We start from the raw sequence: 12,976 nt of genomic DNA, 5'->3' as shown, positions 1-12,976 counted from the left end.
ATGCAGCGGGCGGTCCTATTGCCGCACTGGAGCACGGCACGGAAAACCATGCAAGCTGCTTCCTGGCTCCAGGGGTGGCGCGGGGGAGGGGGGGGGGGGTTCCTCGTTAAAAGGCACTTAATGCCTGATCGAGGGACCCGGCATCGGGAAGCGGGGTGGGGTGGGGGGGGGGTGGTTTCTGCTGAGATCCATCCCTCTGCCTCGCTGCCGGTCACCCTCCCCCACCACCGCAACTCCCATCCCGTGAGATCCCACACGCCCTGACCTACTTGAGGCCTGGTTCCAGCGACGCACTTCGGCCTCTGGTATGTGCTCCTGCCTCCGCAGTGGCCCTGCAGCTGCCGGCCTCAGATTGCAAGGGTGGGACTTGCGGCAACGGGGTCCTTGATCCCATGGAAGACCCACCGCTGTCCATTCGAGTGCCTGATTGGCATTACATTCGACGGAGAGGTGACACGGGGATTTCAGCGCTACTTTCTCTGGATGTCAAGACTCCCCCTTCGTGTGGATTTTCCCTCCAGGGTCAGGAAACAGAAGTTGGGACTGTTTCTGGGTCCCGATCCCGCGTCGGGGGGGAAAACAGTCATTCATTAGTGTTTTCACAGGGGTGGTCCCACCTTAATTAGCATGGAGACAAGTTCTTACTTCAATTAAGTCCAGTGGGTGGCCAATCAGAGGCCTTCCAACTTGAGAGGAGCAGCAAGTTGTAATGGCTGGTAGATAACAGAGAGGGCTTTTCAGCATGAAGGCGCCCACTCTGCAACTTATTAAATCTCTAATTAAAAAGCAGATACAGCGTCCTGGCCACCACTGTAGAAGTGGGAGGGAATTCCTCTATAGGGAAGCCAAAGAGGCAAGGTAGCAGAACAGAATATGGCCCTATTGGTCGGATAGGGCCATGTAGGAGGAAAAGATCACCCTGAAGCACCTGTTCCAAACAGTTGACATTCTCACCATATTATGAGATGGGAATTGGGGCCTTAATCCTAGTACATAGTTTGTACATGCTCCCCCTGTGCTAAACACTGCCTGTGTGTGTAATAGACCTCGGATTTCCACACCTGATAATACAGGACTTCCAGTGCAAAGTGCTTTAGCAGCATAACATCATCACATCAGCATAAATAGGGCTTTAAGTGAAAGGAACTAGTCAATTTCAATAAATTTCATTTTGTGCCAAAATGACAGGCATATTTGATACAAAATAAAGGAAATTGAGATTTAGTTATATGTTTATTTTCCATTACATTTCACACAGCAAATCAGAGAATATGATATGGTCTATCTATTACATATCTTTGTGTTGCTTTTTTCCAATCATTGCTCTTCTGTCTCTCATCTGCTTCTTTCTTTCTAAGTCTTGTTTTTTCCATCTCTGTTCTTTTACCTCCCTTTGTCTTTTTTTTAGATGTGGGTTGCATGTCCATTGTTGTGGCAGGGAAAGGAGCCACCAACAATTGCACACTGCATTTATGCAGTGGGGTGGTGAGAGGGGGGATTGCGGCCCTCAGTATCTCCTTTCCCATCCACTCTCTAAATCACGTGTGCTTCCCCCATCCTCTAACTCCCATCATTTATCCTGCCTCTTCACCTTCCCAGTATCTCCTCTGCTTTGTGCCATGTTTTCATTTCCAATGCTATACCTACCTCTTTCCTTTGTTCAACTCTTGTCCCCTCTTCTCTATTGTGAGACTTCACCCTTCATCCACTTCCTTCACTCCCACCTCCTCCCTCTAAATTTCAACTTTCACTACCTTGGATGGGTGGTGAGAAGCCAGAGATAGTCTCCCATCTCCTTTCCCATTTTCCTGTCAACGCTGTCCACTCCCTTTTCTTCCTCCTTTCCTCTCCCCTGCCCCGGTCTATTTTCCTCTTGCTCTCCCCTCTCACCTCTTTCCACCCACCTCCCACTCCCCTTCCTCTTCACCTGTCTTTGTCTTTCTTTGTAATTTGAACTAACATTAACATGAAGAAAGACACACTTGCTTGCATTTGCTCTTTCACTCTCAACTTTCTGGTTTATAAAACATCATTCTGATGCATGTCTAAACAGAACACTGTCCTTTGCTCACATTTACAAACAGACACCCTGCCTGCTTTTTAAAAAAAACAGCCAATATATTTCTTTCAATAAAGCCTTTCAAATATTTCCTCTTGACTTTCTAAATTATTTTACCTATTACCTAAAAAAAATGTACTTTTGGTGGCAGTTGTCCATCAACTGCTTAAGAATCTGAAATGGAACAGGCCTGGCTCACCGCTCTGCTATCTGATATCCTGTTTAGCAGAGGGGGCCTAAATCAGGCTTTGGCCTCTCATTTACATTTGTAAGTGGCCTGACATCGGAAAAATGGCACAAGCCAACATCAGGTCGGATGTCTTTCAGGTGTCCTTTGAGAATGGGATGTTGGTCCCTAGAATTGATCTTTGATCTTCATTGTATCAATTTTACATCTGTAAAACAGGTGCAACCAGATTCAATTTCTACCCCGATGGGTATTCAAACATCAAAAAAGTCGAACTTAATTCTAGTGTTGTACAATTTATCCTATTATTAATATCCAGTTGCAGAATTAAATGTTATCACAAACATTCCCATCACCAAACACTTGCTTTTGTTCTGTTAACTCGTGTTCTATGTTAACTTGTTTTATTTATTTTTAATTAGAAAGGTGTTTTTAATAAGGGAAAAGCATTAATATATAGAGCCAGGTGATACGTTTCAGTCATATGTGAAGACAGTTAAATTGTTTGAAATCTATCCAATTTAAAATGTCATTCTATTATAACATGTCTTAACTTATTTACAACTTTTGGACTCTGATTATGTTTTAATTCAACCATATCAATTTGTCTCTGTATTTTGATAGTTTCCTCCTGAATTACCTATAAACTTATTTCATTTAATTTCTTTTTTTTAAAAAAAAAAGTTACCTAACTATGGCCCAGCTGTTATTTCTTCCTGAATTAGTATCATATTTTATTTCTGCAGTATTGAATTTGGCACCTACCTTTAGAATGAGTTGAGTAGGCAGCCCCATGTTAGGCACAACTTTTACTATCTGCATTCAGTAATTAATCTGTCATTGTTGTGCGGTTTCTCTTTCCATTGTGATAATATACTGCTGCATCATTTTAATAAACTTATTCACAATCACAACTCCTTGCAAAACAACTCTAGTAATGACTTAATTGAATTATAGCCATGAAATGAGATTGTATGTTCAGAAACTTTGTGAAAGACCAATTCTTATTCCCTCACTAATTGATCAATTGTATTTTGTAGAAACTTGAAACTTAATGGTGGAGAAATATTTAAGTTCATCGTGTACTTTTATGCAATTCTTTTTTGATTTTAACCAAGATTGAAGCATGCATTTTGACACAGATCGATTCCTATCAACTAAATTAAAAGCATGAACTTTAGCAAGAATGGCTTTGCTGCAAGCATGCTTTTAACTGCTTTATCCTGAGATTTAAAACAAATGATATTCTGGTGATTCTCATCCATCCAGTTCACAAATTCACGCAGCAAATGTTGGTGAATGTCAGGAGCATAGGGCGTCATTCTTACCTTTGTATGACAAACAAAAAATACACAACTATGTTCTTACTTGAATAAATTTACCCTTCAAAGGTCTGCAGTAATATATCTGGTTCAAACTTATAAAACTGCAATATCCATTTTATTTAGAAAATAAAACAAAGTAGTAAATATTCTATGGTACTGTGTACATCTGATTATACAAATTTACAAAAACCTATTACTGCATCTGCAGCGAAAACTTGGAAAAAGAAGCGTGCATTTGAGAATTTCTAAGTACATGGGTACTTAATGGTTTAATAAATGCTGTTGATCAAAGATTAAAATCGAGCCATGTCAAATGTCATTTTCCAACCAAATCTACAGCAGTATTTTGATTTGTTGCATAAGTACGTTGCAAGTTTGGATAAATAGTGGCACCTTTACTTTGCCAAGTATTTCATCTGATTGCAAGAGTAACATGGTCAGCACAATCTGTGGAGGTAGAAATAATTCATTCTCTGCAAGCAGCACCCCCCCTCACCACCCTCACAACCATGTGATCCTGATCCTTGTTGTGACACGAGAATGAGGGAATTATTGGAGGTCAAGCAGTTTCACACAAGGAAAGCAGAGAATTTACTGCATGAGTCACTGAGTGAAATTATCATCTAGCACCTAGATTAACTGATCTGCTAGATTGCCATCTGCTTCCTCTGAGAGATAAAATCAGGTGCTTATTTTCTCCAGTACTGGACAACCTTCCTTTTGTAAATATAAAGAAGCAGATTAATCTTTTACTATAAGTAGTTAGCTACAGGCCAAACAGCAAACCATAAATGTAGCTGGAAATCTGTGACAGATACCTTAGAATCAGCAAATTGATCATTGGTGGCCATCCCATTGACAATGTACCTAAAACAAGCCTCAATAATTGAACAGTCCATGCAACAGATTATAGATTTATTCTCACCTGGCTCACACATGTCATCTTATTTTTCAGATTATTTTAAAAAGTTGTTTTGCTTCCCTCCACCAATTCTTATGCTCTGGTAAAAGAAAAGCAGAGACCTGGTCTAGCAGATCAGTTAATCCAGGTACAAGATAAAACTGTTATATTTTGATGTTTGCAAAGAGTTAGCAGGATTGTAAATTCTCTGCATACATTAAAAGTATTAATATTAAACTTAATAAGTACCCAATGGACCATCTGTGATCCTTTTAAATTTAGCTTTCCATTTGACTGCAATTATGCTGTGTGAAACATAACTCTCATAAACTTTTGGAGGCAGAAACCAGGCAGTTAAATCACTTAAGTTACTTGCCCACCCTGGAGCCACCGTGTGCTAGCAGGTTCCTATTTTCACTTGCTCTCTTGAGCAGGTGGCAAGGTTAGCTGCCCATAGCCAGCGGGGTCTTGACTAACATATGCATCCAGATAACATAATCAGGGCCCAACTATCTGAGCAAGACGGGGAAGTGAGTTCCCAGCCAGGCTAACTCAATGATGACGAGGATCTAGGCATGAAAAGGCACGAAAAGGCAAATTTTTTATTTTGTTTTTCTCCTCTGGGCCCCATATGGATAGCTTCGGCCTCCCCTGCTGCAAGCTCACCCTCCCAGCCCCGAGTGCAGTAACCTCCATGGGACAGCTTGGCAACTGTTCCTACCATTTACCTTATGTTTAGTGGGCCAAGCAATTTTCCACCAATTCTCACCAAGAATAGATGGGAAGTCATCTTGTGGGATTTAAATGAGGCTCAGTAGTTAAAATATCTCGCACTTTATTTCTGGAGCTGGGGATGAATTTCTAACTCATACTGCTGCTCACCCACCACAGACTGTACCAGAGTTAAAATCAGGGCCTATTTCCTACCATTGATATTGCATCTCTTACCTAGTGTGCAGTACTGATATTATGGATGGTAGTCAGGTTACCAATGCACCAGTCAAACAATGTGTTTCTGTATGGTTTTGCCCACTTGGTAGGATTTCATGCTAATGTCTATAGAATTCAGGTTCAAACCCAGAGGGAAGACCAGTCACAGATATAAATCAATCTTTTGGTAAAACCAATAATGCTTTATTACTTCTATCAATTATTTAATAGACAGTTAACAATAATACAACCTTAAAGATGAGTCTATATAATGCCCAAAACAGCAGGTTTATCACACCGTAGACTGAGCATATGCTCTTGATATCTTCTTGGACGGTGGACTCCTTCCCTAGTGACTGCAGCTGCTTCTCTTCTTTTAGAGGGTTAAACAGTCCTTCTTTATACCCTGTCTACTGGCAAATCAAACTTCTCAGTAACTTTCCATCTTCCTTCTTTGTCCCTGATGCAGAAGCAGTTTTCTACTGTTTCCACAGTCTCCTCAGGTTTAGGTGGGCAGCTGTCTTCAATCTCCTCCCTTATCTCCACAAAAGGATGTCGTTTAGCCTTCTAAGTAGTTAGGATAACATTTCTGTATTCTATTCTTTGCTGTTAATACTTTTAACAAAATCCTACTTTTTGAGCAATGCAGGGTTTCTTTTTAGTTTCCTTAAAATTGGTATTAAAAAGTCCATAATACTTCACTTCCCTCCAAAGTAGTTTGTATAAGTGGCTATTTATCAATAAAGGGTGATTGACAACTATGAATGGGTTACAATTAGCATCTTGCGTATTGCATGTAGGCTGAAAAAGTAACAGGTTCATTCTCTCTAACCACAATTTGCCATGACACAATCAAATCCCTATTCTTTAACTTAACTTTATTAATTGATACTGATTAATATATGCATTTTTGAAACAAGCTCAGCGTTTCTTTTAACTTGCCTTTGGTTGTCTGGAGACAATTAGTGTTAACATTTTTAAGCAAAGTTTTTTGTGTACTCATCTCTCAATTTATCATTGCTACAACATGACATTTTTGATCTATGTCAGGAAGTGACTGCAATTTCCTGCTGCAGTATCAAAAGCAGGTAAAACAAACTGGCGTCAATGTCCAAAAACTGAACTGTTTACATTGATATTCTGACACCAACATTGTGCTTAGTTAGATCTAGAAAAATTAACAATGCTACCAAATTATTTTTAATTTTCTCCACAATAGTAAACTGGTTCCATATTGCTGTCTCCCAGAATTTCTGTGTGATTGCATTCTGGACTAACAGCAAGAAGATCACGTTATAGTTTGTTGTTGCTTCAGAAGATAAGAAGAACAGAAAATTCACTTGCATTTATACAGCACCTTGTCATGCCTTGGGATGTCACAAAGTGCTTCACAACTGATAAATTACTTTTGAAGTGCCGTCACAGTTGTTATGCAAGCAAATATGACAGTTAATTTGTGCACAACAAGCTCCTCTGAGCAGTAAGTGAGTAATATTTGTTTTCAGTGGAGTTGGTTGAGAAATTATGCCGACGAGGTGATCAGGCAAACTCTCCGCTGTTCTTAAAATGCTTGATTTGGAGGCAGGTGTTCTGCTGAGTGAAACTGATTCCTGACATTCATATATGGACAAATATGTAGATCTCACCCAAAAATAACTGGATAAATACTGAGATTTGAGGGACTGATCCATCAATATCAGTAAAGACCCCAGATTTGATCTGTGCTTAAGTTAGACAAGTTTTAGGGGGCACTGAAGAATTAAACAGAATGTATATTTAAGACTTGCCACGTTAGAAAAGGGCCATGCTGTATAACATCATGATGTCAGGTTTCTCACCATCATCTACATCACTTTTAATATTAGTTATAAATATAACCTTTAACTCCATTTTATAAACGGGAAACATGCCAGAATCTCTTTGGATGTGATATTTTATAAATGAATTGATCTGAAGTCATTGCTGTTACATTTTCAAGATCAGCCTGTTGGATAAATATTGTAACCAGCAAGTCCACCCATGCAAGTCTTCTATTTGTTGTTGTTTTCTATTTACCAGCCAAAAAAGTGGCAAACAGATGGACTGCACTCCAATGTGATTGTCACTCCATAGTATGGATATTTCCTTCGGGAAATGCTTGAAGAGTATTTGTGTTGTTATAAAAAGATTGTACCATAATTACTTCTCTATTTTATGTTGCATGCTCCTGCAGCACTATAGGCATTTTGACTGCATTGCAAATTTAAAGGGAATGCTACACCTCTGAGAGCAACCCTCCTCTTTTTGTACACAGAGCTTGTTAAACAGCAGGGATCCACACATCAAAGGAAATGCACAACATTATTAAAATATACACCAATTAAAATCTGACGTGAAGTAGTATTACAGATCAGACATGCTGATTTGATAATGTAACACATGTAATGTATTAATTCTTGGCGCCATCAATAGTACATGATAATCCTTAAATGTTAACTGCAACTAATGATAGGAAAATCATTCCATTCAAATGTCCATGCAATGGGAAGTTTTTTTTATTCTTTCATGGGATGTGAGCATCACTGGCAAGGCCAGCATTTGTTGCCCATCCTTAATTGCCCTTGAGAAGGTGATGGTGAACCGCCTTCTTGACCCACTGCAGTCTATCCACAGTGCTGTTCGGGAGGAGGTTCCAGTTTTTTGACCCAAGAATGAAGGAATGGCGATATAGTTCCGGGTCAGGATGGTGTACAACTTGGAGGGCATCTTGCAGGTGATGGTGTTCCCATGCGTCTGTTGCCTTTGTCCTTCCAGGTGGTAGAGATTGCAAGTTTGGAAGGTGATGTCAAAGGAGGCTTGGTGAGTTGCTGCAGTGCATCTTGTAGATGGTACACACAGCTGTCACTGGTGTAGGGAGTGAATGTTTAAGGTGGTGGATGTGGTGCTGATCTAACGGGTTGCTTTGTTCTGGATGGTGTCAAGCTTCATGAGTATTGTTGGAGCTGCACTCATCTAGGCAAGTGGAGAGTATTCCATCACACTCCTGACTTGTGCCTTGTACATGATGGACAGGATTTGGGGTGTCAGGTGGTGAATTACCTGCTGCAGAATTTCTAACCTATGACTTGCTCTTGTAGCTACAGTATTTTTATGGCCAGTCCAATTAAGTTTCTGGTCAATGATAACCCCTTATGATGTTGAGGGTGGGGTATTCAACGATGGTAATGTTGTTGAACATCAAGGAGAGATGGTTAGAATCTCTCTTTGAGATGGTCATTGCCTGGCACTTGTTATCAACCCAAGCCCGAATGTTGTCCTGGTCTTGCTGCATGTGGACACGGACTGCTTCAGTGTTATTAATTTGAAAAAGCAGGTAATGTACATGCACGATGTTACGGTGAATTTTGTACAGTTGTGCTTGAAATCCTTTTTCATTATATTTATCCCACATCCAGTCCATTATCTGGCCCACCTTCATTCAGTTAGAAACATTTTTCAACCTTGCTGGGTTCCTCGTTCTCACCAACCCCTGAGATCATAATGGTTTGTTGCTATTTTGAACTTAAAAAGGATGTAGATGGTTCATCCATGGAGTTATAAGCAGAAGAAGGTTTGGTTTCATTCATAATTGAAAAAAAAAATTGAGTAGAATGAAATTGAACCTTGTCGATGTTTAATTCTCCTAAATTGATTGTGTTGAATTTATGAAAATGCATCTGACTGAACGTCAAGAGCATTTAAAGAAGTTTTATTGCACATTATTGCAGTGAAAATTGGGTGAAAGAAAGACTTGCATTTTAATGGCCCCTTTCACAACCACAAAGTCCCAAAACACTTTACAGCCAATGAAGTACTTTTGAAATGTAGAAACTGTTGCAATGTTGGAAACACAGTAGCCATTTGCACACAGCAAGCTTCCACAAACAGCAAAGTGATAACCACCAGCTAGTCTGTTTTTTTCATGTTGATTCAGGGATAAATATTGACTCGAGTACCGGGGATAACTCCCCTGCTCTTCTTTGGAATTATGCCATGGGATCTTTTCTGTCCACCTGAGAGGGCAGACAGGGCCTCAGTTTAACGTCTCATCCAAAAGACAGTACCTCCAACAGTGCAGCACTCCCTTAATACTGCATTGGAGTATTAGCCGAGATTTTGGTGCTGAAGTCCTGGAGTGGGACTTGAACCCAAACGCTTCTGACGCAAAGGTAATAGTGCAACAGCTAAGCCACAGCTGACACCTGGGTAGATGGGAGATTGTAACTTGGGAATTATTAGAGATAGAGATGTAAAAAAAACAAGCAAATTTAACAAAACAAGTGGAGTCAGGGTCTTGTTTTGTGAAATGAAATAGCTGGGCCACCATCTGCTCTTTTTTTTTCCTGTTTTGATACTTTTAGAGCTTTCAAAGTAAACCTTTTCTTAAATTCATTCTTTCATTTGCTGTACATCAGTTGGAATGTTCTCCACAGTCTTCTAGATTCTACTCATTTTACACATAAGCTCTTTAATGGGTTTCACATATTGGTGTTTGGAAATTTGGCATTTAATAAACTGTTTAATAAGTATTTCCAATGAGGCATTGGAAAACCTCAGATTCTACTGTTTACCTATACTTGATACAATTTTTCACTCTTTGCTATTTGTGAGATGTGGGGAAAATACCATTTAATAGAATAGTATAGCACAGAAGGAGGCCCATTTGACATATTGACTCTAAACCAGCTCTTCAAAGAGCAATCCAGTTAGTCCCACTTCCTATTCTTTCCCTGTATCCCTGCAATTTTTCTCCTTTAAGATCTCGTTAGAAGGCTAGTATTAAATCTGTATCTACTACCCTATCAGGAAGTGCATTTCAAATCAAACTTGTTGCATAAAAATGTTTTTCTTCATGATGTTTCTGGCTCTTTTGCCAAATCAGCTTAAATCTATGCCTTCTTGTTATTGGCCATTCAGCCATTGGAAACTTTTTCTTGTTTTTACTCCATCTAAACCCTCAATGATTTCAAAGAGAGAGTAAGATGAAGCAGAGAAAGGATGTATGACAGATGGTGGATAATACTGTTGAGAAACTGGCTGAATATAGAAGGTTCAAAAGGGAAGTAAAAAACAAATGAGAAGCAAAGAGGGAGTATGAGAAGAGAATCGCAGCTAACATAAAAGGGAATCTAAAAGTCTTCTACAGACAGATGAACAGCAAAGGGATGGTAAAAGGAGGAATGGAGCCAATTAGGGATCCAAAAGGGGACTTATACATGGAGGCAGAGGGCATGGCTGAGGTACTAAATGAATACTTTGCATCTGCCTTTACAGAGGAAGAAGATGCTACCCAAGTCATGGTGAAAGAGGAGGTGGTTGAGACTTTGGGTGGGCTAAAAATTGATAAAGAGGAGCTATTAGATAGGCCGGCTGTACTTAAAGTTGATAAGTTACCGGAACCAGCTGAGATGCATCCAAGGATACTTAGGGAAGTAAGCGTGGAAATTGTGGAGACACTAGCTATAATCTTCCAATCCTCCTTAGATACAGGTGTGGTGTCAGAGGACTGGAGAATTGCAAATGTTACACCCTTGTTCAAAAAAGGATGTAAAGATAAGCCCAGCAACTACAGGCCAGTCAGTTTAACTTCGGTAATGGGGAAACTTCTAGAAAGAATAATTCAGGACAAATTTAATAGTCACATGGACAAATGCAGGTTAACTAAGGAAAGCCAGCATGGATTTAAGGGAAAATCATGTTTAACCAACTTGCTGGAGTTTTGAAGAGGTAACAGAGAGGGTTGATGAGGGCAATGCTGTTGATGTGGTGTACATGGACTTCCAAAAGGCATTTGATAAAGTCTCACAAAGCAGGCTTGTCAGCAAAGTTAGAACCCATGGAATAAAAGGGACAGTGGCAGCATGGTTACAAAATTGGCTGAGTGACACAGGAAGTAGTTGTGAATGGTTGTTTTCCAGACTGGAGAAAGGTATATAGTCAGGTGCCCCAGGGGTCTTGATATATATTAATGATCTAGACTTGGGTGCGCTGGGAACAATTTCAAAATTTGCAGATGACACAATACTTGGAAGTATTATGAACTGTGAGGATGAGAGTGATAAACTTCAAGAGGGCATGGACTGGCTGTTAGAATGGGCGGACAAGTAGCATATGAAATTTGATGCAGAAAAATGTGAAGTGATTCATTTTGGTCAGAAGAACAAGGAGGGGCAATATAAATTAAAGGGTACAATTCTAAAGGGGTGCAAGAGCAGAGGGACCTGGAGGTATATGTGCACAAATCATTGAAGTTTGCAGGGCAGGTTGAGAAAAATGTTGATAAAGAATATGGGATCCTGGACTTTATAATTCGGGGCATAGAGTACAAAAACAAGGAAGTTTTGATAAACCTGTATAAAACACAGATTCACCATCAACTGGAGTATTGCATCCAGTTCTGGGCACCACACTTTTGGAAGGATGCAGAAAAGATTCATGAGAATGGTTCCAGGGATGAGGAACTTCAGTTACATGAATGGGTTGGAGAAACTGGTGCTGTTCTCCTTGGAAACGAAGACAAGATTAAGAGGAGTGTTACGATCAGGTGAGGAGGGGTACAAGGCTCCCTCTTGTTCTTCCTCTTATTTGACCGCAACAGAGTTTATTCCTTTTTAAACAGTGGATGTGCTTACCACTTCAGTAAGTGTTTTATCTTTACCTTTGTTGTGATCATAAAAGAACCAATCAGGCAGGTTTTCTTGAGTTTAAACCAGAAAGAGGTGAGTTTATTATACTTAACAATCTAAACCCGATCTAAAAAAATAATTAACTATGCTACATAGTTACACACACACTCACACGAGAATTGCACATGCAAAAATAGATTACTGAGTGATGAGGGTTAGATTTGTGGTTGGATTAGAGCCCAGAACAAATAAAAATTGATACAGTCAGTGGTGTTGGATGATTCCGTTGTCTTCCAGCTGAAGTTGTGTTTTTGAAGTCTTTGGCTGGTAAATGTGCAGTTTGTTGCTGGCCCATCTGGTTCAGGCTTTTCTTGTAGGCAGAATTGTAAGTGGCTTTCTTCCTCTGGTGTCTTTGTCTTGGATCCAGCAACCAGCAACTAGTCTTCGTACACCTATACAGGAGACAAAGAGAGAGAGAGAGACACCTTCTGACTTCTTCCCAGAATCAGTCAGTGGCTTGTCTGCCTTGCCCAAGGGAAAACTCCCAGCTTTCACAGAGATGGGCAGATGGTCACATGTCTGCCTCCGTGTATTGCCTGGAACCTTCTAATGAGATTCAAGTTTTAAAAATTCAGTCTCTCAGGCTTCAGGATGTTAAGGTTTACATCTGGAAGGGTTGGCTCTTTCAAGGTTAATGTGCCAGGATGGCTTTGAATGTCCTGCTAATGAAAGCAATCGCCTGTGGTTCACTCAATAGAGTGGGCCATTGTTTTGGGCACAGGCTCATTGGACATGTGTCTCCTCTTTGAGACCTTGGAATGTGCAAAGTGTTCAAATGCAAATTGTGGTGGCCATCTTGGCTGCCAGCTTTTTAAAAAAACAAATTAACTGTAGAATTCCAACTCTTTCTGTTTCATTAAAAATTTAATG

The 12,976-nt window shown here is 40.0% G+C and overlaps 1 protein-coding gene across 17 annotated transcripts in view; it reads left to right on the top strand.

Moving 5' to 3' along the window:
• Nucleotides 1-12,976, top strand: part of anks1b (ankyrin repeat and sterile alpha motif domain containing 1B) — an 831,451-nt gene that overhangs the window by 569,937 nt on the left and 248,538 nt on the right. The gene's annotated exons all lie outside the window — the stretch shown is intronic.

The sequence above is a fragment of the Heterodontus francisci genome, chromosome 27 (assembly GCF_036365525.1).
Source record: "Heterodontus francisci isolate sHetFra1 chromosome 27, sHetFra1.hap1, whole genome shotgun sequence".
Taxonomy (NCBI): Eukaryota; Metazoa; Chordata; class Chondrichthyes; order Heterodontiformes; family Heterodontidae; genus Heterodontus; species Heterodontus francisci.
This window is presented reverse-complemented; position numbering and strand designations above follow the sequence as displayed.